We start from the raw sequence: 23,779 nt of genomic DNA, 5'->3' as shown, positions 1-23,779 counted from the left end.
AATAAGTAACTTGAAAAATACATTTGGGAAACTTCTTTTGGACACCCTGGAATAGAAAACTTGTATTAATACTGATAGCCAAACAATAATGTTATGAAGACAGTTTTAGTTTTAATCCCATTAAGCTGCATGACTTCAGGTGGTTTTCCTTCTTACACTGCATTAAATGAGGCAAATAAGCATATTTTATATCAATAAATTTCATGATCTATCAATAAGATATAACAGACACAAACTTTTATTCATCAGGCAACATAAAATTGAAATATAAAACATTATTAAATGTACAATGAAAAGGAGACCCAGATAGGTCTAATATATATGGTTATAGAGCATCTGAACAAAAATTATTAAACTTGTTTAAATAAATATACACAGATGATATATATTCTTTCAGATACCTATGGAGCAGGTACAAAGTTGAACATATGTTAAGTTTCGAAAATATCTTAATATATTTCAAAAAGTAGAAATTGTTTAGGCCAAATTATTTAGTCCCAATGTAGTAAAACTGAAAAGGGCAACCAAAGAATTAGAAAGTCAAATAGGTAAAAGAAAGCAAAAACAACAATATTTTTTATAACTCTCAGTTAAAAGAAGAGACCTAATTGAATTGACAAACTATTTAGGAATAAATTACATTTTAGAGCAAGCTATAGAAAATGAAGCCAAAGGTGGTACAAAAGGGAAAGCTTATGTTAGAATACTATATTAAAATAATAAAGAATGACATTAATAATATTGATCAATATGATAAACCAAGTCTAATAAAGATAAGAAGAGCCTTCAAAAACAAAACAAACAAAAACTATTACTATGAAGAGACCCACTCACTTTTCTCCCCATAATAAAAAAAAAAATTTACAAACTTCCGGCAAGTCCCACTCCCTTTTCCCTCTCTGTATTCACATGTACACATCCAAGGAAGAAACCACTTGACCTGATTTCTATCACCATAGGTTAGTTTTGGTTATTCTAGAATTTTATATAAATGTAATAATACAGCGTATACTTTTTGTGTCTAGGTTTTCACTCAGCATAATACTTCGGAGAGTCATCTGTTGTGTATATCAATTATCTATTCTTTTCTGTTGCTGAGTGGCATTGCATTGTATGCATATACCAAAGTTTGTTTATCTGTGAACTAGATGATGTCTTTAATTAATAAAGATACTATGAACATTTTTGTACAGGGGGGCATATATTTCATTTTCCTTAAATAAATACCTAGAAGTCATAGAGTAGATTTATGTTAAACTTTTTGAGAAGCTGCAAAACAGTTTCCCAAAGAAGTTGTACTATCTTACGTTCCTACTAGCAATGTTTGCCAATTCCAGTTGTTCCACATCCTTTCCAACAGTTGTTTTCCCTTTAGCCATTCTTGAAGATATAGTGATAGCTCACTGTAGTTTTAATTTGCATTATCTGGTGACTGATGATTTTCAAGCCCTTTGTCATGTGCTTGTTGGTACTTTGTAGACCTTTTTTTTGTGAAGTGCCTAAAAACGTTTTGCATTTGTAATGATGGCAGATTTGGAAGAGAAAGCAGAATGTAAATTAATTTTAAAAAGCTCACCTTAAAGAACTCTCATTAATACTGACCTTACTGTCTGTCAGGCAGTTAGGTGCTTTGTCCATATTCATTCTTTTAAATTCCCTATGAAGTAAATATTATCATTTCCATGACTAAGTAAATTGATTATAGTTATATACCTAGAAACTTTAAAACAAACAAACAAAAATTAACATCAGCTTACCTTAATAAACTTGTGTCCTACTTAAGCAAATCAAATATAAGAAATATTCACTAGCACTATATGTTTATATATATCTAAAAGAATTTAAGCTATTTAGAGTATTTTTATTTTCTGATTTAATTTATCTAGATTATTATTAGTTATAATGTTTTCTATAATTAATACAAATCACAAGATTGTATTGTGTATAATAAATTTTTTTTGAAGTATTTGTTACCTATTCTGCTGCTGTAGAAACAATATTTCTGATTGAAAGTTCTATTTGAAACTTTATTACCAATTTATTACCAATAAAGTTTTAAATATTTTAATATCACCAATAATATGAAAACAATTCTCTTATTATAAAAACATATACAATTTATTGTAAAAAACATAAAAACGATGAAGCAGAAGGAAATAAAACATTATTATTTAGGAAAAATGGATTTTAAATGTATCAAAAGTCAGGGGCAACATTAAATACAAAGTGAACAAGAATAAATAAAAAGGAAAAACATGGCTCTGAGTTCTTTAGAAACCTTTTAAAACCATATACCCCACACTTTCCACAAAAAAATTCTTCCATGACTAAGTCTATCTTTACTCTTTCCAAAACTCTACCAAACCCTCAATGTTAGTCATCCTTTCTAGTTGAAATATCTCATCCTGCGCAGGTTATGGGATTGAGGATGTATTTGGGAAGCAATTCATGAACCAACATTGACATGATTATCACCCCAAGTCCATAGTTTACATTAGGGTTTCTTCCTAGCGTTGTATGTTCTGTGGGTTCAACTGATGTACAATGATATGAACCCACCATTACTGAAACATACAGAGGGGTTTCACTGCCCTAAAAATCCCTTGTGCTCTACCTGTTTATCCTTTCCTCCTCTCCAAGTTCTGGCAACCACCGATCTTTTTGCTGTTTCCATAGTTTTTCAATGTATACTTTTTGCATAGTATTCCAATTATCAATCGTTGTAATACAAACCATTACAAATTTAATGACTTTTAACAAAAGAGTTATTATCTCTAACTTTACTATGGTTTGACAGCTCAGGTGAGCCATTCTTGCTTGGAGTCTCACAGGGCCACAGTGAGGTAGCAGCTGGTAATGCAGCTGTCTAAAGATACAGCGAGGCTAGTAGTTCAAGATATATTCTTCACTCACACGTCTAGTGCCTCAGCTGGGATGCTGGGAACAGCTAGGGGCTGGCCAGTCATCTCACTCTGTAAATGTGGCCTCTCCACATGGATAGCTCAGGCTTCCTCACTGCATAGTAGGGGAGTTGGACTTCTTACTTGGCAGCTGGCTTCCCCCTGACGGAGCACACAGTGAGGGAGGATGAAGAAGCTGCCATTTCTGTTAAAGGCGGGGTCCAAAACTCGTGCAGTATTGTATCTACTGTATTCTATTGGTCAAAATAGCCACAGGCTCAGTCCAGATTTAAGGGATAAGTAGACCCTCGCTCTTGGTAGGGGAGCGGCAAGGAACTTATGGCGTTTAATCCACCACAGATGAATAGAAAAGTGGACAACATAGCATTTGAGTTATATAGAATGAGAGATCAGTAATTATGACAGACAAAAATAGGATTAGGAAGGGACATTTAAAACAGAAGAAATGGTGAAATTATACACAGAGAAGGAAAGTCCAGAATATTCTCCTGGGGTGTAGTAAGTAGAAAGTGACTTGGTGAAACATAAAATTAGACGTACAGGTTACAGCTAGATAATGGAGGTTTCCCCCTGAGTCAGCAGGCAGTAACTATAACAGAATGCACCGCTTAACCATTCAGCTTTGTTACATCTTGGTGAGAGAAGAGCTTACCACTTGTGCCACAATACATAGTGTTATAAGTAATTTTTCTATTAACCTATCTACCACAGCACGGGATAATTTGGACAGGGTAGTAGAAAACACTGACACCTTGAAGTTTTTTCTTATCCTTGCCTCGTTACCCCCAAACAAAAATAACGCCTCCCTCCTCTATGTTCCTACAGTACTTTCTTCAATTACAGCACTACCTCCAGTCACAGCACATTGTATCATTTCTGTCTGTGTCTGTTTTTTCAGCTTCCAGACACACTCCACAAGGGCCTTTCCTAATTTGTGTCTTGTCCTATTGAATGGATGATTTGACTCAATAAGGTCAAATTAACATCTGAAAACACAATTGCATTTCTTATCAGTTGGCTGGAAAATTGAGTCATTCTTCTCCCTGATTACTTGAAATATGGATTTGGTTTAGCTAATCATCTTTTTCTTTCTCATTGTAGTTAACAGAAAGAAGAAATTAAAATAACAATTAATCACTTTTTTATTTTTCTAAAATTTTTCTTCTAATTGAAGATTGAAGTTGCTTTCCAATTCTGCCTCATGATACACCTATATTTGCTCCTTCAAAATGTCATTTTATGAAAGCATCAATAATGCTGCATGGATAGCAGAATTTATTTTAAGGTAATATGCTTATAGAAATGTTATGCTTAGTTAAAACTGAGGGCAGGAGAACTAATATTAATTTTGAGTATAGTGCAATGTAAAATTAGATAATAGGAAGAAAAGATATATATGAAAAAAACTATTAAAACATTTGTCCTTTATACTATTTGAAATAAGAAAAGCAAAGTAAAATGATAGCTATTATGAGTGATCTAGAAAAAAGCTCATTATGAGTAACACAGCAAAGGATTCCTCTTCCATTTGACTGTGTCTATTTCTGTAACATTTTAGAGTTTTTCCCTCTACCCCTAGAACTGAGTCATTAATAACTAGATAAAATCTCAAATGGAATTAATTGTATTCCTTCAGAAGCAGCTGCTGGGTCACACACCCAGAAATTAGTACTTGGCAGCTTAATATCTTACTCTTTTTCTCCTATACGGGTGATTCTGACATTCTTACTTAACCCCATTGCTCTCTAATTTGCTCATCTGTAAACCAGGAGATTCCCATGAGGGACTGGTTTTGCAAATAGGTACGGGGAATTCAAGTTAAAGTGAAAGAGAAGTTCAAGGTATACTCTGTTTTTCAGTCAACCTCCAGGTTTCACGATGCTAAGTATGTTTTCCCTAAATATATTATTTGCTAAACATTATTACTTCCCTTCGGCATTTTAAAAATTATATGGTCTCAGGACTTTTCCCTTTGTTACTGTAATTCAGAATGCCCCAGGATACACTAGATTTTATTGAAATGAGACAAGAAGTCTTGAACTTTTTGAATAAAGAATTCAGCATTTTCATTGTATTATTGTGATGTTTATTGGTAAGGGGAGAATAAAGGGAATTCCTGAAAGTGCTCCTCTGGCTTAAAAAGGAATCCTCACAACTATTTATACTTTCAGGAAACAAGGATGTCAATTTGAATATTATTACCAGGGCAAATGATAATCGAAACACTGACAATCAGAATCACAAACTTGGAGGGCTAACAGGTTATATTTCTCAGGGCAGAGCAATAACTTCTAAAGTCCAGGTGTCCCCAAGGACTCACAACTAACACTTCCAAGAACAGTTTTAATAACCTAACACAGAATGGATTACACTTTTTCACATATATTTGATGGGAGTACCAGATCGATACTTTTATAGATCTTCTCCATGGACCGTTTTATCAGAACTAGCTGAATGTGGCAGAATAATATTATTTCTGCACCTGTAGGGAGAGAGAAACATTTTATCTCTCATATACTTTTGAGATTTCTTTCACCAGCATTTAGGAGCACATGCAATTTCAGATGTTAGCACTGTAGTATCACTGTGATATCATTACTTAGCACCAAGAAGGGAAAGAAAGAGCTGGCTTAAGAAAAGTACAACTGAAAATACAGAAAAGGAAAAGGCACAGAAAGTTTTTACAAAGGGAACCCGGGGATAATGTATTGCATTTACAGTTTTCCTCTTTGTTGACTGTAATCAACACTTCATCTTAAATTTGCATCTGTGTCGGCTCCCTTAAACATTGCAGTTCAGTACTTAGCACACCAGTGGGAACATTTTGATGCATCCTTTTAAGTCTACATTGCTTAACATTCCATAAGCATTACTTCTACATGTAAATTAACACATATATATTTTGTATTTCTTAACTCCCTGCAAGGCTACCAGCTGATATAAATAGGTTCTAATCCTCAATGTTGTATGACTCGCCAACTTCCTTTGGTATGGGGCTTGATAAATCATGGATGTACTTTAAACGGACAGGAATGTAGTTAGGGGGTTCTCTTACAAGGAGTGAAAATAACCCCCCTTTGATGCCTAAGGTGAAACTCCAAGTCACTCTCTCAGTGGAGACCAGGTTTAGAGAAGTAGTCCTGGCATTACTGCTTGGTTTTAAAATGTTGATTGGGCTCTTGATCTCTCCAACAGAGCAGGTAACTCCACATAGTATGCATGAGATCCTGGATTCAATTCCCAGTACCTCCATTTAAAAAAAAAAAAAAGATAAAAGTTCCTGAAAATAAAAAAGGCCACAGCTCTAGCCGTATAATTAGTCAGAGGAGATAACGTTTTCTAACAATCAATCAGAAGCAGATTCCTCTCCGAAGCTAATGAAGCCTAAGCGTTAGGATCTCTTAACTTCACCCTGTGTGAAACAGAAATATCTTAAAATATTTCAGCTCCTCCAGAGGTAAGCAGTCCTTGTTGTTTCTACAATAGCTCATAGTTGTGAGATACGACCGATGCACAATAAGGGCCAGTGTGAATGTTAATAGAGCTTTGAGAGGTAAGGGACACACTCTGGTGAAGGTAAATTATTCTGCCAGCTGGGACACCTGCATGAAAGGCAGAGGAACTTTTACAAATTCATTTACTGTATCATTTACTAACTCATAGCCAGAGACCAATTTTATTTTCTCAAACTACTTGTTTTCCTTCCTTATTACACAAAATATATAAAATTAATTTTAATATAACTTGAATTATACACATATATGCAATATAGTCATATTAAATATTGTATTTAAAGAATATCGTTTAATGTTTAACAAAATTACTCCATCAAGTACCTTATAAGAAAACAGTTATCATGCCTTGATTTTGCCAACTTAACTTGAATATTATGAAGAGTTGACTTGCCTGTACGTTGAAAAGAATACACATAGGGATTGGGTGGTGGATCTTTGTTCTTTTGCTCATGTTTACTTTTTAGTTCCTTTGCCCTTGTATTCTTTTAGCTTATTTCCACTTTTTAAATTTTCTTTCTGATACCCATTTTTCTTTTAAATTATTGCACACAGATACAGAAATTACATTATGGGACTAACTGCAAAATTATTGTTAAGTAATCAAATAAAACATTGCATGGTTAGTGTTGAAAATATGAATTGCTTTACATTATCTTTTAACTGCCAATTCTGTCAACATGTTTGTTTATCTTTATCCATGTGTTGGCAATGTAGCTGTTTTTCTGTCATAATAAATGTCAGGATTGTTATTTTTCATATTTGTTATATTTAATATCTGCTTATATCCATTTTAAATGCTAGATTTTTAGAATCCTCATAAAAGAAAAATATGATTATTAAAACCTCATGCCCTAAATTATTAATCTTAAAATTAATTTAAATTCACCTAATGGTTAATAATAAATTAGTAGAGGTGGAAACATTTTCCCCTCTTTCTTTCTAGGCTTTTTGCCTGGTCTAATAATTAAATTGGCATAAGACAGATTAAAGAGAAATTCAATTTCATTTGTATGAAAGTTCTGAAGATACAAAACTGACGTATAAGTTGAGAAATTTAAGCTTATATACCATCTTGAGCTAAAGATAGTGGCCTGGGGCTTCAAAGGGGAGAAGGGTAATCACAGGAAAATAAGAAGTGCAAATATTTGGTAATTAGAAGTTTGCCCTGCCATGCAGATTGGTTTTTCAGGTAAAAAAGTTATCCCTGGTAATAGTTCTATTTCTGGTACAGGTCCCCTATCTAAATTCTTTTAGGTAGTTAAGGGAGAGGTAAAAGTATTTCCTCCGTTGGCTTGGTCTTGATTGTCTTCAGCTCAAAATAATCAACATTCCAAAGTGGCGTATTTTGGGATGGCACATTCTACTCCCCTTCAAAATCATTAAAATACATTTTAGAAAATCAGAGGAAAAAATCCTAGGAGATGTATCATTGAGAGTATATCCCCCAAACACAATATGCATGTATCTTTGTTTCATTATTAATTTAAACATTATGGCAAATATTTCATTTTCCAGGTGTTAGTATTTATTGATGCACCATTAGGATATGGCGTTTATTCCTTATGAATAATTACATTTTCAGTCAATTAGGGTAATAGGATTAGTAGATGAATAGAAGATCATGGATTCTCATATCTGAAAGATATCTCAAATATTATCTAGGGTTCAGTTCTCTAATTTCAAGATTAAGAGATTGAAGTCCACATTAATTTATGTAAAGCCATCATTAGGACAAATTAATGACAGAGCCAAGATTGGAAAGTTCAAATCTTGGGACATCTGATCAATGTCATGCTGGGGGTTAGAAATCAGAAAGCTCTCCAAATGGAAGATGGGATGCAGCCCGTGTATTTCAACTCAGGGCTCAGGATGTTGGGGTCCAAGAGTACAGCCCACTCTGCCTACTACCATACACTGGAGAAAGATTTAAGAAATTTCCAAGAAGGCACTTTAAGGAAGGAGGGTCTGCTTGCCTGGATTTAAAGACAGTATTGTCCCAGGACACTTGGAGAGTTAGCTATGTAAGCAAATAATTACACTGTTAATCAAAGCTTGTACCAAATGAGACAGGGGCTTAAAGAAGGGAGCGGCTTGCTTTGTCAGGTAAGGGAGTAGGAAGGCTTCGTGGGAGTTGTGTAATTTGAGGAGGGTCTTCAGAGGTAAACAGGGCTTTTTTAGGCTTTTCAATGAAAAGGACCAAATGTGCAAAATTCTGCTTATAGAAATGAAATTTGTCTTAGTCCTTTCAGACTGTTATAACCAAATACCATAGACTGAGTGGTTTATAAACAACAGCCATTTATTTCCTGACATTTCTGCAGGCTGGGAAGTCCAGGATCAAGGTGCCAGCAGGTTCAGTGTCTGGTGAAGTACCCTCTTTCTCATTCATAGATGGTCATCTTCTCACTGTGTTCTCATATGATGGAAGGGGCAAGAAAGCTCTCTGAGGTCTTTTTGTAAGGATACAAATTCCACTCGTGAGGGCTCTGCCCTCAAGACATAATAACCTCCCAAAGTCCCCATCTCCAAACACCATTCCACTGGGGACTAGATTTCAACATATACATTTTGGGCGACACAAATATTCAGTCTATAGCAGACTTAGATTGTGAGAAACAGTGCAAGCTAAATGTGTCAGGAACGTGGATTGAGTCAGGGGTTGATAAATAAAGGCAGAAGGATGGATGGTGAAGAGCTTCATATGCCAAGTTGGAAGTGATGGATGACTTTGGGCCTAGAGATGTGAGAGTCTATAATAGAAATCATAAACATTAAGGGTGCATATGGTGCAGTGAGCTTAGAGCAGTGATAAGAGTCCAGAACAAGAAGGATCTTGTTTCTTATTCTAAAGCAATGATTATAAAACTAAATGTATTTAAAGATCACCTCAAATGTGGAGAAAACAGAACTTTGTATTTTGGTTGAGTTAGAAATACCAGAGTCAACTCTATTTGACAATTAGTCCACTGGATTATGTCTTTTTTTTTCTGTCTGGAAAAGGAGAGAAAAACTAGTGAGATAATTGACAAAGTAAGTAACCAGTGTACTTCATAAATTAACAGTACTTTCTATAGTAAATATGCCTTATGGTTTACGCAAGCCTCTAAAACATATTTACAAATTTTTGATGATGATACAAGCCTTGGAGTTAAAGGGTTACCTACCAGATGGGTAAATACAGGCTTTGTATAAACACAATTTGATATCAATGAAATCATCTTTTATTTTGACAATCAGTAAAATCCAACAGAAAATATCTATAACCTATGTTAAACGTGCTTGAATTTAATCTAACTCTAAATATTTGTCTCAACTAAAGCATCTTTTTATTTAGATCATTGGATCTTAAATATTCTGTGTCAGAGAGCTTTCTTATCAATAGAGAGTAAAGCAACTTTCAGCACAGTACCTGAATTAACAAAGCATTAATAGCTCCAAGGAGATGATTCTTTTCTGGGCAAATTTCTGATCTGTTACTCATTTTTAATCAAAACTGAGTAAGGAGAGAGATACATACTTTTAAATGCAATATAAATTCTAAAGCATAACAATAGCACAGCACCTTTGATATTATGTTTATAATAAAAATATATTTTTGGTTTTTGGCCCCATTTCTGGCACACAGCTCCTAAAACCCTTGGAATTTTCTAAATGATAAAGGAAATAAAGGTGTCTTATTGGGTTAATGAGATAAATTTTGTATGAAACCTAATGATGAGGACTGGTTGCCAGGAGAGTCAACCATGTGATTAGAAGGTTGGAATTTGTAGTCCTAACTCCAGACCTCCAAGGAGAGGAGAGAGGCTGCAGGGTGAATTGCTTTCCACTGGCCAATGATTTGATTCATCAAGCCTGTGTAATGAAGCCTCCATAAAAATCCAGAGGGTTGGGTTCAGAGAGCTTTTGGGTTGGTTAACTTGTGGAGATGCAGGGTGAATGAATTGCCTGAAAAGGTCAAGGAAGCTCTGGGCCATTTCCCCATATATTTCCATATGCATCTCTTAAATCTGGCTCTTCTTGAATTATATCATTTTTTTTTTTTTTGCTATATATTTCTGAGTTTGCTTTATTATTTTTTTCAAATTTCCCTTTTCCCTGAGACTTGGGTCTGACTTTATAAGACCTTTGTGATTGAGTTTTCTACTCTGTTTCACCTCTTTGGATCCATGTTTTTCCTTTTCTTTCCTAGATTTGATGGATTTCCTTTAATTTTTTACATATTAATATATTTCTTTGTCTAATACTTTTAGGAATTTTTTTCAGTCATGTTTTATAGGAGTTCTCATTCATAATATTGTGAGATACCAGAATCTTCCAAAACTTATATAATTTTTAATGCTTTGTCTTCTCTCCAGGAGACTTATTCTTTCTGAGTAAAAGGTTAAACTGTAGATTACTAAACTCAGACCCAAGGATTCTGATTATGTAGGCCTGGGCTGGGACTAAGGATGTGCATTTTTTTCCCCCATAAGGACCTTAGAAGATTCTGAAACAGTTGTTCTGAGGATCACACTTTGTGAGACATTGTACTAAGTTTTTTTTTTTTAAATATCATATAGGCAATATGGAACTAACAAATGTAATCAGAGAGGGATATAAACTAACTAGTTTTAAGATTACTCAGGTATTACTATAGAGAGAATGGACTAAAGTGATTGAAACAGATGATTAGAAGACGAGTAAAGAAGCTGTTGAAATAGTCCTAATAAAACAGAGCGAGAGAGTGTGTGTGTGGCCACTGGATATTTCTGAGGTAAAATCAAGATGATGCAGTGAGGGAGTGGATATTGAAAATGAGGGAAAAGAAAGAGGAGTCAGTGATGACTCTGAGGGTCAGTCTTTTTGTATTTTAAAAGATGTCTGATTTCAGGGAGATGAATTCCTTTTAGGGCTCAGCTTCTCTATATTTAGAATTTTATGTTTTCTTTGGAAAATTGTACTTGAATATGCAATGAAAATCACCCATGACATTTTACAGAAGAATATGAAACACACACACATATAATAGGAAGATACTCTATGCCCTATTGCCCTATGTATATGCTAAGCTTGATATTTAGAAGGTAAATGTTATGCAACATCATTATAAGTGTTTTTTCTCCTTTTGGCATTTGGGAGAACCACAACAGAGCTTTTTTTTAAGGGTCAAATTAGAAAAGCAACACAAAACCAAATGTCATAAGGGATCAAAAGCTTCTCAGAAAATCTGTGACTATGGTTCATAGGGTAAAATCAGGATGATTCTTTGACAGTTTCCAAAATAGCTTAATGAAAGTTCCAAATACACTTGAGAAATAAGTAGCGAAACACAGGACAGTGGCTGCTACACGTTTGATCTAAACTGTATTTGGAGGGGTGTTCAAAGGCAATGGTACTTACCTAGACTATCAACTGGCCACCCTGTTATAGATAAGTCTTCTGATGCAGTGGTAAATTATGGCAGGTAGAAACAATATAAGCTAGCCTTCGCGTCACACTCATGGTCTTCCTGGCTCTGAAAGCACATTGTAAGCATAACTTTAGAAGTCTTAATGGCACACACACTCAGTGCATTGCTCTCCTCTTCACCTTCTCTTCCCTGGAATGTAAGCTTTCACATAAGCTTTACAGATCATTAGCTCACAAGTCCTAGGAGAGATAAATCCTTTATGAGAGAGTTTTATATGCCACCACGTTATGGAGCATGTAACTCTGATTTTCATAGGAATTCATATTAAGTCAGATTCAGGAACTTTAATGAAAAAGTATGAAACACAAAATTTTCAGCCTACCTTTTAAAGGAAAAAGAGAATTTTAGCTGCTCAACAAATGAATGTCATTCTTAAATTTTCAAAATAGGTTCTTTTTTTGCAGAGTCAGCAATAAAAATACTTTTAAAATCTTCCTTAAATGTTTAGCAAGTTTATTTATAGATTTTTTTCATTCTGGGAAAGACCCATAATTCTCTCTGATATGCTTTCTTTTACTTTGCTAACTCAGAAGACTCCTCAAATACTGAAGATCTAATGAAGTTCTTTAACAATGGCAATGTCATAATAGATTAAGTTGCTGTAAGAAGAGAATCTCACTTAGCAATGATTTTATAGTGGGTGTGAATTTCTAACGGGGGGAGTTCAGGATTGCATGGTGTTGCATGGGGCTTTGGAGAGAGGCTTGGGTGTTACTACTTGTGGGGCTGCATAACCTTTCTATGTCTCAGTTTGCTCATCTTTAAAATGGAGGATAAAATACCTCATGAGGTTCTCTTGAAAATTAAAGGAGATGGTATAGGTAAAGTTCTTAGTGAACAGTACACTTTCAATAATATATAGCTGTTATACATTGAGTACTTTTCACAGTCCATTTGCTAAGCTTGTCAGAAAAATAAGTTTATTCTAGTCTCTATGGGTGATCCTGTTCAAAGTCAATGTTGCATGGTTTTTAAGATCAAGATGTTAGTCACTCCATTGCTGTTTACTGTTACCTGCCTTCCTCTACAGAACCAGTGGATTTAGAGTCAGAGGTCCCTTTCTAGCATCTCATGGTTACTGGTCATCAATAGATGCCTTGAATCTTAGAATCTCAGGGCAATGAGGCATTTAAGGATTATAGTTCCATTTACTACTTTTTTTGAATGTGTGATTTTTCACATAAGAATCCTGAAACATACATTAAGAGAAGAAAGCAACATATATTTGGGAATCATACCTGGATTTGATTCCCAAGGCTGACATTAAGCAGCTGTGTATCACTGGGTAAGTCACTTTATTTCCCTGAGATTATTTCCTCACCTGAGAAAAAAAAAAATAGGCAGATAGTTGTAAAGATTAAATCAGATATCATATATAAGAAGCCTAGCAGAGTGTCTGATGCTCTCGGGTTTAATATCAGTCTCAAGAAGCTTACTCGAGATCATGTTAGTGATGTTAGGAGACTTTTGCTATAACCTAGATACCCCAGTTCCAAGTCTAGCCTTGTTTTCATAGTGTTAAAGGAGAAACATTGTGAGCAAGGAGGTTAGCTCTGTAACAAAGGCATGGATAAAGAGTTATCAGATCCCAGAAGGGTGAATGCCTGCTTCTGCCATAAGTGAATGTAGAAGGCAAATAACAAAGACGATATTTTCAATCCATGTAATTAATAAAAGATTAATATCCCTTCAAAAAAAGTCTCCAATAATTCAATAAGAAAAGGACGACTTACTAGATAAATGGATCAAGACTGTGATTAGAACATTTACAAAGAAGGAAGCTTGGTAAAGTAAGGCTTTCCAGAAGGGCTTTTTGAGGTCAAAGTGTTACTGAATTTAGTGAGACAGCTCCTTTTTTTTCATCCTATTTGTTACAGCCTCAAACACTCCTGCCAGACAATGGAAGGATCTAACACAATGCTTGGCAAGCAGTACCTCCTCAATAAATATTTGTTGAATAAATGAATGAACGTTTTCCCAAGCTTTACCGCCTGGTGCCATTCTAGTGGGAGTTCTGCTTCTGGTACACCGTTGTCCAGGGAGAGGCAGTTCTGACACTGCCACCAGCGAGGCTGTTCCCTGCCAGTGTGCTGGTGCTGGCTCGTGACAACCCCACGGCTGCTCCTGCTCCTTCTGTGCACATTCCCCACTCCCTTTCCCCCTTTCCCACACTCTTTACAAAGCGAAGAGACTACTCCTCCCTTACATATTATTTATTTACTGCTTAGCGGTGGGTGGTAAAGTGGGTAGAATTCCCAGAGCGGGATTGTTTGGTTCCCAAATTCTTCAGCAATTATTGTGACAGCTTTCTCAGCGAACATCATCCAGGGAGCACACACACCTCCACTGTGTCTCTGAAAGGGCTGGGCTGGGTAGCAGCTGTCATGCTCTGCCTTGGTCTACCCCTTCCTTCTGATCTTAATGTGTTGTTTATGAGTCCGGTTTACTGTGACACATTCATCCTTTCCTTCTGGTGTATTTTCTTTCAGGGACTTTATAATCTCCTCTGCAAATTTGCTCTCTCAACACTGGCCTCTGTCTGTTGGACACACTTTGTGTGTGTCTACATTAGTCAGGGTTCAAGATTTACCCTAGAGGTCTCCTGATCTCCTATGTAAATGAGCATAGCCAAACGGGAACATAGGTAAAGCTACAGCCTCACTCCATTACTGAATATTTCTGAGTCTCAGCTCTAGATGAGGTAAAAAACCAACCAACCAAATAAACAAACAAAACTGGCAGAGTTGTGAGAATTAGTGAGATAACCTAACACGAGGCATATGGTAGATAGGCTTCTCAGTAAATGGAAACCATATCATCAGGGATTGCGAGCAGATTTTCTAGAGCTCAGGATTCAGCATTAGGAAAAATAGAATTATGGCAGACTATCAAGGTAAGAACCCAGGCAAAGAGAAAAAAATACTGAGTTTCAGAGAAAGAGCGGAATAGTATTGACAAGCAAAAATAAAACTGCTAGAATTTGGTTGCAAGGCCAGTATAGGAGCTCTTAGACCAATTCAGTACCGGGTCTACTAAATACTGAACTGAGTTCTTTACCATCTTGTGCCAGTGACGATCTGTGTCTTACCTGTCAACCAGGAAGCTGTCCTGTTTTCCCATTCAGTGGTAGGGGAGCCAGCCTCGAACTCCCATCATACCACTTATTTTCTTGGACTACCACTTTTGTTAGTCTGGGATATCTGAGAAGTGAACTTCAAAACAGGATTGGACATGCAAGTGATTTATTAGAGGAAATGTCTATGAGGAGAAATGGGAAGTTGGGGCAGACTGGGAAAGCATTAGATCATAAAGAAAAAACAGTTGGATGAAAAAATCTTAGGCTGTATGCAGTTCAAAAAAGGTCTGAAAAGGTTGATGCTGACTCCTTGAGCCAAATAGCAAAGTCTTTCTTTAAATAAGTCCTACATCACCATCACCTAGAAATAGACCTGTCTGCCTTGGTATCCTTACCACACTTGATCACAGACTCTGTGCACATGCAGTGATGGATTTTTGAGTGTGGAAACTGGGACCTTCAGTCCATTATGCTTCTCACAGCCAATAATCTGAGAGGTGTCTTTCTGTAGCCACCACAGCAGGTTTCAAACTTGATGTGCTCACATCCTTGTCTTATTTAGAGCAGGGTAAATATACTTATTAACATTCATCTTCATTAAGTGCACATGTTAAGGTGTTTTAGAATGACTACTAAAACAAAGAAGGGGAAACTTAAAAAAAAAACTCCTTCCCCTCTCCCCTCAAAAAGAAATGAGGAAATAAAAGAGGCAGAAAATTAGGGGAAATAGCACAAAATATGATAGAATTTTATCTCCAAGTGCAAATATATCCAAATATATCAGTAATTCAAACAAATGAAAAATAAATAGTCTAATTTCTCCATTTGAAAGGCAAATGTATTAGATTGGAAAAATAATACAAAATGAGGCTGTATGTTTTTATAGATGTCTCACCTAAAACATAAGGATACAAAAAAAAAAAAAAATAAACAATAAGAGAATGGAAAAGACTTAAAAGACAAAAACAAACCCAAAAGATACTGGGTTAGCTATATTAACACCAGAAGACTTCAAGGCAAAAATGTTGCTAGTAATAAATGCTTCAATTATATCAGGAAGATATAATTCTAAACTTGTTTCCTTTAAGAAGGCATACACAAAACTTGATAGAATTCAAGGGAGAAATGGATTTATCTGTCATGATAGATGGAGGTTATAACATGTTTCTCAGTATATGAGTTCAGACAAAAATATATCAGTAAGGATCCACAAAATTTGAATGTTACAAATAATAATCTTGATCTAATGAATATACATGGAATATTGTTTCTAATAATTCCTAATAATTGGAAACCTTTTCAAGTACATCTGGGATATTTAGGAAAACTGACCATATACTAGGCCATAAAGCGTGATCAATACATTTCAAATAAGTCATACTATGTTAGGAATCAATAACTAAAAACATACTAAGAAAAATGCATCCAGAAAAGGAAAAATAGACTTGAAGTGAGTCAGATATTAAAGAACTACACATTATAAGCTAAGCATTCAACTCCAACAGTTAGGAAAACAGAAAAAATCCAGAGAAAGTAGAATAAAGGAACTGGTAATAATGAAGTAAAATTAACAAAATTTAAAAATGAAGATGCAGTTGAAGGAATCAGTAAAGACAAAAGTTAGTTTTTGTATAAAAAATTGACAAACAACATTGGCAAGATTGATCAGTAAAAAGAATGAAGGTACAAAAAATATCATTAAGAGTAAAAAGAGGGCATAAATATGTTGTAGAAGTTAAACAAATAATATAAGGATTTTATGAATAATTTTATGCTCATAAATAAAGCTTAGATTAAATTTAAAAATTCTAGAGAAAATTAAATTACCTAGGAAGAAATTGAAAACTTAAATATTCCTATAACAATAGAAAAACACCAGGCCAAAATGGCTATGCCAAAGGGATCTACCAATCATTGAAAGAAGAAATAATCCCCAAATTTCACAAGCAATCTCCCAAAATAGTAAACACAAAATAAAACCAAAAAAGGAATAGTCTGAACTCCTTTTATGAAGTGACCAAGTTCTGATGATAGACATGAAAGCAAGAAGCAATTAAGACAATGAGCAGGACTCCCGTGAGGGACACATGTAGGACATGGGTAAGACCAAACAGCAAAGTAAGGGAGATGTATTTATATTTTTGTTATTGTTGTTGTTAAGGGGAATATCATGGCATTTTGTTTTGTTTTTAATGTAGACATGGTGCTCACAAAAAATAAATGGTCCCTCTGTGTCTCATTCTGAATCTCCCAAAGTTGACTGTAAGAGGTATGCAATTCTCCTCAAGGTCAAAATTTTGCCCTTCATGCAACATTCTGATTCTTAGGTTTCTTTGTGCATTTCTGTTTTTAAATTATGTGTCCTATGAACAAATTAATAATATAATTAATTTATAATATTTATGATAGTGAATGAATTAAATTTGAACCTAATTCCTTTGATGAAAATGTAGCTTCACTGTCCTTTGTAAATGATTAGCTTTCCCCAAAGTTCTCCTCCATTCACTTCGATTCTTCTCCTCTTTGAAAGCGCAGTTTATGACCCGAATCTTCCTGAGTGGCCTCTCCAACTATTCTTGTTCCTATGGATCGTGTTTTCCTTAAAAAAAATCATGGTTGCTCTTATTGTGTCTACCAAATCTGCAATCCAATTTACTGTAGTTAATTCACCAGGTGATCAGCTTGCTCAGCTTTGCTAGAATCTTTTCCCCACAGATTTCCAGTTGGCTGAATATCAATGTTTCATGGGATTCATATTGGAGAATGCAAAATCTCAAAATTCAAGGGGTGCTTTTCCTTAAATATCATTCTCAATTTTTGCAGGCTTAAACTCTGAACCTGTCTCTGCCTTTCAGAGTTAAATGGCTATGAGAAACCAGTTTAAGGTGCTTGGCAGTTTTTGATGAATTGGTCATTTAGCAAACTATTTGGAAGATCGATGTTTTGGCAAATTCACCTGGAGCTCCCATTTTTTTATGTTCCAGATGCAGCACTCATAAGGAGGCATAAAAATGAATAAGAAATGATCTGTCTTTTGAAAAAAGACTTCTTCAAATTTATCTCGCCAGCACTTAGCATACTATTTAGTAAGTTGTGTGCAGAAAATAAATGTTTGTTCAATAAATTAATAAATTAAAACCTCAGTGTCTGGTGAGGTATGCAGGCCATAAATAATTATAATGTAAGTTGATATTCACAACAATAGATGTATGTTTAAGGCAACTGCAGATACATAAAGGCTGATGGTGGGATCATGGGTAGAAGAAAGAACTGGAGAAACTGACCAGAGAAGATGTTTCAATAAGATCCTAAAGGATGCTGTATGTATTTGCAAAAATGTGTAAGAAGTAAATAAGGGAGAGAGGTCATTCCAAAGAGAAAGACCCCTTGGAACGTGGGATGGGGACCAGGAAGTATGCTCATGAATATATTATTTTCTATTGCTGCCTAACAGACAACCACAGCCTTAGCAGCTTAACACAACATGCTCTTATTATCTCACAGTTTTCGTGGATCAGCAGCGTGGGCATGGCAAACCAGAGTCCTCTGCTCAGGATCAAACAAAGCTGTAATCAAGGTGTCAGGTTACATTCCTTTCTGGAGCTCAGGATCCTCTTTCAAGTTCGCATGAATGTTAGCAAAATGTATCTTCTTATGGTCATAGAATCAAGGCTCTCAAAACCTAGAGGTCCTGCCATGCGGCCTTCTCCAATCACATCATAGCAACTTCCTTCTTGTAGGCCAGCAAGAAAGCCTCTCTAGTGCCTGCAAACAGGACACAGTCATATATCTCATAACCAAATCATGGGAATGACGAATCTCACCACCTTTGTAATACAATATAATCTCATTACAGTAATGATTTCCAATAATCTTTGCTACATTATATTGGTTCGAAGCAAGTCACAGGTCCTGCTTGAACATTAGGGGGCAGAAATCCTTTAGGGCCACCACCGCGAAGGAGCACGTGATAGGGAAAAAACAGAAAATGAAGCTGCTATTTCCAAGGATGGCAGGAATCGAATCTTGAAAATACCTGGGTGCCATGTATGGAATCTGAAAGAAATAGAATTAAAGACACACCAAGGCATAAACTTGAGTTAATACTTACATCCTTGGAAGGAAACTTTTTTTTGTTTTTAGAAAATTAGCAGTCTAAACAAGTTTGCAGAGAGAATATGTTAATATGTCGTGGAATACTAAAAATATTTGAAAATATGGAACTATTATTTTTAGAGAGAAAAAAGTAATATATCATTTTAACTTTCTGCTCAGGTCATTTAAATTGGTTCACTTCTAAAGCTTTGTTAAAAAATGCACAAACTTTGTACAACCTTTCCTGTCTTTGAGTTATACAACATCAGTTTATTCAGGGAAACGTTTTCTAGCTGATCTAGTTGGAGCATTAGAGAATCACAAAGATCTGACCTGCATGTTGACTTTTTCCTTTGATTTCTCTCTTAAAAAAATAGCTCTAAGGCAAGTGTGTCTGCCACCCACTTGTTCTGGAGAAACCTTTGCTTTGAGCTTCAAACAGTCAGGTTGAAAGGAATTGCAGTTATACTGGGCTCCTATGTGGACCATAAGAAAATGCAAGACAAGAATGGGTGTTGATAAATCTGTTGTTCCCTAAAGAGAGACTTTCAATGACCATCCAGTGATTAGAGTCTAAATATACTTTCCCCAATTTTTTTTAAATGATGGGAAAAGTCATACACATATACAAAAAGACAGAGAGTAGTTTAATGAACATTCATGTTCCCAGCACCCATCTTCCATAATTATCAACATAACAAAAAATTAGCAGTAATTCCTCATAATGATCAAATATTCAAACAGTTTTAACATTTTCTTAGTCTCATTTTCTTTTGACAGTTGGATTATTTGAATTAGAATCCTAATAAGATCCACACTTTGTGTTTCATCAATAAATTTCAATTCTCTTTTACTCTGTAAGTACTCTCCCGCCTCCTTTTAAAATTTCCATGTAAATTTTTTGTTGTTGAGGAAACTTAGTGATATGTACTGTCTAGATTTTGCCAATTGCTTCACAATTAAATTTAACTTAACATGCTTCTCTGCCCCCTCTATTGGGTTGAACCAAATGAAACTGTATTTTTGTAGTTCCAATGGTCATCAAGTATTGGCCATTTTATGTAGTTCAACTAAGTATTTAGATCTGGAGGTGTAATCAGATTTAGCTTTACATTTTTGTCTGGTATACTTCATTGAGGTGAGAATGTCATGTTTTATTACCACAAGTGGAATATAATGGTTGATTTCTTTCTCTTTATGTTGTTAAGATTAATCAGTGGGCTCAGGGATCATCAGCTTGACCCAGCCATTATAAAGTTCCCTATCAGCTTTTCACTTAATGGATTCAGAGCCATTGATGATCATTGCTTCCATCCATTGTTTCATTACAGATTGCAAAGTGGTATTATTCTTCAATAATTGTGATTCTTTAAAGAGGAACTTTCCATCATCAAATATTTGGCTACTATGAGGTATAGATTAATACAGGAAAGGCAGGACAAATGCTTGAGTCTCTGAATTTACTTAATATTTTCAGAATTATGTGTTGAATCTTCTAACATCTTCCAGTGGTAACCAATTAGCTGTTTTTTTAATTTTTAGAACTATTTAAAAATGATGATTTTAAATCTCATGAAGATATTAATTGATTATGCTACTCAAAGGATCTCAATTTAGTTAGTTCAGAGTTCCTTGAAGTTGGCTTTTGAGTTCTCTTGATATAAATCTCCTGCAGACTTTGATAACTTCCTTGATTTTTCAAAATGAAAAAATTGTATATTTATTGCCTCAGATTTAGAATCCTCAGTATTGCTTAATTCTGTTCCTAAGTGATTGTGCCATTTGGCATTCACATTAGCAGTGTATGAGACTATTTCTCCAAATCCTTACCAAGAAGAATATATTGCTGAACTGTTGAATTTTTGACACTCTGAGAGATGAGAATGGTATCTTTGTAGGTTTAATTTGATGAGAATGGTATATTTGTAGGTTTAATTTGCAGCTCTCTTATTCTGAATGATGTTAAGCATATTTTCATGTTAAATGGCCGTGTGCATTTTTTTTCTGTTAAATCTATATTCATATCTCTTGCTCATTTTTTAATAGGGTTATTGGAGTTTTCTTCTGTATTAGACTGTTATCTATTTACCATCTTTCTAGTTTAGGAATACCAATCCTTGTCTGTTATGTCTGTTGCAAATAGTTATCTGTTTGTCATTTGTCTTTTCCACTTTGCTTATGATTTATTTTTGTCATAATTTTAAAATGTTTATCAAATTAATTAATTTCTTTTATTGCTCCTTATTTAAATTTATCTTCTTCCAGACTATAGAAAATTTACCAAGTACTTATTCCCTAATATTTATATGTTTTCAATTTTTACATTTAAATGCCTTATCTATTGGTAATTGTCCTGGTCTGTAGTGTGAGAAACAATCCAGTTTAATCTTTTTTAATTTTTTTTTAAATGATATGACTATCCTGTTAATCCAACTCCACTGATTTGCTTATTAAATATACTAATACTTAATATCCATATCCACATCCATATGCAACTAGCCCTATTTCTAGGTATTTAATTCTGTTTTATTGATAGGTCTTTCAATCCATGTAGCAATATCACATTGTTTTACTCTTAGAGGGTTTATATTTACTGTAAGGTAGGGCTAGCCACCTCTTATCCCATCCCATTGCTCTTCCTTTTCAGAGACATCTTAGCTATTATTGCATTATTTTTTAATAATAAACTTTGTAATAAACTTGTCTAGCTTTAGGAAAAATGAAATTTTTTTTACTGGGATCATATTGCATTTATAACTCAGTGAGAATTAGAATCTTTTTTGCATTGTCTTTCTACTCAAGAACATGTCCTTCCATTTGTACAAGTCTACTTTTATGTCCTTGAAGAGTGTTTTATAGCTTCTTTGTTTTGTTCAGTGGATTTTGAACATTTATTGATAAGTATTTTGCCTGGGTTATTTATTTATTTATATCATAAATGGGAGTTTTTCCCTTCCATTATTTCTTCTCATTGAGTTTTGTTTGTGTATGTCAATAGAGCCTGAATCATAAACTGACATTCTAAGCCTTCCATTTATCTTTTCTGTTTTATTATTATACTTGTGTCAACAATCTTCATCTCCAGCAAACTGGTGTACAGTTGCCCCTAGGGAGCCCTATATTTTCTTAATACCTCAGGCATTGCTTAAGTATCCCTCCTACCTTGGTTTTTCCATTTTCCTTCTATTTCATCTTTAATTTCACAAGCCCTTCTATGCCTTCTATGTTCTCTCTTTCACATATATTTCCTATGACACTTGTATCTCTATTCACAAGCTATAAAGCATAGGTTGGTTTTCAATTACGTTTTAGGGATGTGCTTGTCTGTTTTCTAAGGCAAGCTTATGGAATATGGAAAGCAGGAACTGTGTTTCACACTTTTATTTTCCTTTCTGGTACCCACTGCTTTGTACATACTACATGCTAAATAAAATTCATCCACTGATCTTTATTAAATATTTTAAATTTTTTCTGGTGGCCATCATTTTCCTTGGAAGAATTTGATACATTTTTATCCTGGTGATCTAATATGCATAATAGTTCTTAGGAGAGAAGCTGGAATAGAACAAATTTTTTCTCTTTTTAAAAAATGTGTAATTTTTGTTGATCATTTTTTCATTTTTCAGTTTCATTTTGTTGCATTCAGTATTGATGCACAATTGGTTATCCTTCTCTACCAAAAATATATAGCACCAAAATTATCATGTCTCTCACTATATAAACATGATTCTTTTTTATTTTTTAATATTTATTCTTTTAAATTTAATTAAATATTTTTACTGAGGTATAGTTGGTTTATAATTTATATATGTTATAGGTGTACAACATAGTGATTCACAATATTTAAAGATTAAACTCCATTTATAGTTATTATAGAATGTTGGCTATATTCTCTGTACTGTACAATATATCCTTATAGCTTATTTATTTTACACATAGTAGTTTGTACCTCTTAATACTGTACTCTTATCTAGCGCCTTCCTACCTTTCCCACTCCCCACTGGTAACCACTAGTTTGTTCTATATCCATGAATGTGTTTCTTTTTTGTTATATTCACTAGTTAATTTTATTTTTCATATTCCACATATGAATGATATCATACAGGATTTGTCTTTCACTGTCTGACTTATTTTATTAAGCATAATACCCTCCAGGTCTATCCATGTTGTTGCAAATGGCAAAATTTAATCCTTTTTAATGGCCAAGTAGTATTCCATTATATATGTATTTACCACTTCTTTATCCATTCATTTATTGATGGACACTTAGGTTGCTTCCATATCTTAGCTATTGTAAATAATTTTACTATGAACATTGGGGTGCATTTATCTTCTCAAATTAGTGTTTGTTTTCTTTGGATATATACCTAGAAGTGGAATTGCTGGATCATATGACAGGTCTATTTTTAGTTTTTTGAGGAACCTCCATGCTGTCTTCCACAGTGGCTATACCAATTTACATTCCCACCAACTGTGTACAAAGGTTTTCTTTTCCCTACGTCTTGGCCAGCATTTGTTATTTGTGATCTTTTTGATGATAGCCATTCTGAAAGATGTGAGGTGATATTTCATTGTGGTTTTGACTTGCATTTCTCTGATAATTAGTGATGTTGAGCATCTTTTCATGTGCCTGTTGGCTACCTGTATGCCTTCTTTTGAAAATATCTATTTAGATCTTCTGCCCATTTCTTAATTGAGTTGTTTGTTTTTTTAATACTGACTT

The sequence above is a fragment of the Camelus ferus genome, chromosome 15 (genome assembly GCF_009834535.1).
Source record: "Camelus ferus isolate YT-003-E chromosome 15, BCGSAC_Cfer_1.0, whole genome shotgun sequence".
Classification (NCBI taxonomy): Eukaryota; Metazoa; Chordata; class Mammalia; order Artiodactyla; family Camelidae; genus Camelus; species Camelus ferus.
Note: the sequence above shows the minus strand (reverse complement) of the source record.